A 3,574-nucleotide genomic window follows, 5' to 3' on the forward strand; every position below is an offset into this window, starting at 1 on the left:
CGCGCCAGAGTGAGAGGAGGACCGGTCCGAGTGAAAGTAATAAAATGTGGTGTGGATGTATGCTGATGGTTATGCTCCTTATAGTAGGAGTGGGATTGGTTCTGTATTTCTCTATACGCACCTGGTTCTAAAACTTTTTTTCCTCTCCATATACTGTTCCATACTCGGGACCAGAGTCTTCGCGTGGGACCGTTAATGACAAAGGAGCAACTGAGGCCTACTGGTCAGGGCCACTCCCTGATGTAGGTGGAAGGCTCTCAGTCCTCTTAATGGACCCCGATAGCCCTCACGGGTGGAGACGAAAGCCCCTTCTCACACGCTGCAACTCTAGTCTTTGGCGCTAACCATTGGACTACCCTTTCCTGTCAACCACTACAACAGCCCCACGGGCACGGGTCGAGCAATTAAAAGCCACAGGGCGCTCGCCGCTGAAAGACTCCCGTGTAAGGATAAGGGGGTCCCAGACATGAATCCCAGATAAATTCACGTCCCCCGTGGAAGAAAAACTGGGCAACAGAAGGCACTCGTTCACAAGCACAAACACCGGTCATCATTGTCTGAAGTGGTTTCTTTCCTCTCTCTCTCTCTCTCTCTCCTTTTACTTTCAGTTCCCCAGATACCATGGGCCAAACTCAGGCCACCCCCAAAGGCACAATTCTTTCTCACTTTTCAGAAGTAAAGAAGAGGGCCTTGAAACTGGGCCCTAGCATCAAGAAGGGTAAGTTTGAGGCCCTCTGTTCCACCGGGTGGCCGGCTTTCGGGGTAGGGTGGCCCAACCAGGGGTCTCTTTCTCTGGATACCATAGGCAAGGTTAAGGCAGTCATCACCCAACCCTTTTAGAAGATGATTGATTAAAGTGTCTGCTGAGAAATGCTTTTTGTGTAATGACTGTGTGGGCCTATATAATCTGTACCTGAAACTGAATGGGGGTCGATCATTCTGACCAGACTTGCATGTCTTGGGAAGCCAATCGGCCCCAGCTAGCTGGAAAAGTAAAGACTCTGCTTGATTTTTACATTTCCAATCTCGTGTATTTGTTATCTGGAGGGGACCCATCGAGTTACGGACCCTAACATTTTGGGGGCTCGTCCCGGATTCGAGGGGGGACCCCTGGAAAACAAAAGACGGATGGAGGCAGAGTTTCATACGAGGAAGGCCCTCGTAACAAGTCTCAGGTTCGAGTCCTGAGCAGGGAAGTCCAGGTTCGAGTCCTGGCCCTAGGGGTTGGAGAGATCCGACTCTGGGAAGGAAGCTTAACGACAGGAAGCTGGCGCCAGAAGTGGAAAAGGTCGAACTCCTGACCCTACGGCAGTCCGAGTGGACGCCCTTCGGGAGAATTACCAGGAGCCTTGGGAATCTGGAAGGTGAGAGTGAGAGTGGTGAATGCGGCGCGCGCCAGAGTGAGAGGAGGACCGGTCCGAGTGAAAGTAGTGAAATGTGGTGTGGATGTATGCTGATGGTTACGCTCCTTATAGTAGTAGTGGGATTGGTTCTGTATTTCTCTATACGCACCTGGTTCTAAAACTTTTTTCCTCTCCATATACTGTTCCATACTCGGGACCAGAGTCTTCGCGTGGGACCGTTAATGACAAAGGAGCAACTGAGGCCTACTGGTCAGGGCCACTCCCTGATGTAGGTGGAAGGCTCTTAGTCCTCTTAACGGACCCCGACAGCCCTCACGGGTGGAGACGAAAGCCCCTTCTCACACTCTGCAACTCTAGTCCTTGGCGCTAACCATTGGACTACCCTTTCCTGTCAACCACTACAACAGCCCCACGGGTAAGTTTGAGGCCCTCTGTTCCACCGGGTGGCTGGCTTTCGGGGTAGGATGGCCCAACCAGGGGTCTCTTTCTCTGGATACCATAGGCAAGGTTAAGGCAGTCATCACCCAACCCGACCCCGAAGGACACCCAGACCAGCTCCCCTATATCCTTTTATGGGAAAATTTGGTCGAGGACCCCCATCATGGTTGGGGCCTCTCCTGGAGCGAGGACCCCATGGGGGCCCCCCAAAGGCCACCATCCTGGTTGCCCAGGAAGGGCCAAAGTCCCCCAGCCACCAAGAAGGAGAACCTACTGCCCCACCAGTCCTACCTGAGAGCTCCCCCCTCTACCCCCCATTGCCGGTTGATCAGCCACCGCCCTATGCAGCTTCCCAGAGGGGAGGAGCTGGGGGTCCTCCCCAAGGGGGAAACATGGAAGAGGCTCAGCATGGGGAAATGGCTGTGGCTGTCTCCCCAGATTCCTCCACCGGAGAGGAGAGACAGTTAAGGAGGAATGCAGTTAAGGTCCTGGGGGAACAGGGACTGAATAGGAGAAGCCTCCTCCTCCACTGGAGGAGCCGTGCCCATCCTACCCGTACGGGCAGTTGGCAGCCCGGATGGCCAGCAGTATCAATACTGGCCATTTTCTTCCAGTGATCTCTATAATTGGAGAACCCAGAACCCCCCTTTTTCTGAGGACCCTAAGTGTCTTATAGGTCTGGTGGAATCTATCATGTTCACTCACTGTCCCACTTGGGATGACTGCCAGCAGCTACTCCGCACCCTCTTTACCACCGAGGAGCGGGAGCGGATCCTTAATGAAGCCAGGAAGAATGTTCTCGGAGAAAATGGAAGACCCACCACCCTCCAACCCGCCATTGATGAAGCGTTCCCTCTCACGCGTCCGAGCTGGGATTTTGGGACGGCAGAAGGTAGGGAGCGTCTCCGAGTCTACCGCCAGACTCTAATGACCGGTCTCCAAGCAGCTGCAAGACGGCCTACTAACTTAGCAAAGGTAAAGACAATTGTTCAGGGAGAAGCCGAAAGCCCGGCCGCGTATCTGGAAAGGTTGTTTGATGCTTACAGGCAGTATACCCCTATAAACCCAGAAGCAGAGGAACACAGGTCAGCTGTGGTTTTCTCCTTTATTAACCAAGCAGCTCCCGATATCAGGAGAAAGCTCTACAAGCGGGATGACCTGGGAGAGATCTCAATTAGGGAACTACTACAGCAGGCAGAGAAGGTATTCAACACTAGAGAATCTCCAGAAGACAGAGAAGAGAGATTGAGAAAGGAAGAACAGGAGGTGAGAAGTAGGAATAGGAAGGAAGACAGAGAATTCCAAAGAAAGGAGAACAGGAAGCAGAGGGAAGAGATAACCAGAATCTTTTTGGCCAGAGTGAAAGAGAGTCCTGAGACACGCCGGAGGCTAGAGCCCCACCCAACCAAACTGGGGCGAGAGCAATGTGCCCTGTGCAAAAGATATGGGCACTGGAAAAGAGAATGTCCACAAAGAGGAGAAAGACAGGAAAGGGGGGGCCGATCCGGACCCTACACTTGGGACAAGACTGACGGGGACGGGGCTCGGTACCTCTCCCCGAGTCCTGGGTAACCCTATACATGGAGGGGACTCCCACCGGCTTCATGGTAGACACAGGGGCACAATATTCAGTTCTCACTCAAGCCCGTGGCCCTCTAAAACCGGGACTCACAAGCATAGTTCAAGGGGCTACAGGAGCTAAGAGGTGTGCCTGGACTACCAATAGGAAGGTGGACTTGGGAAGGCATCAGGTGTCCCACTCCTTCCTGGTC

This window comes from Nannospalax galili, unplaced genomic scaffold (genome assembly GCF_000622305.1).
Source record: "Nannospalax galili isolate Female #2095 unplaced genomic scaffold, S.galili_v1.0 scaffold726, whole genome shotgun sequence".
NCBI classification, from domain to species: domain Eukaryota; kingdom Metazoa; phylum Chordata; class Mammalia; order Rodentia; family Spalacidae; genus Nannospalax; species Nannospalax galili.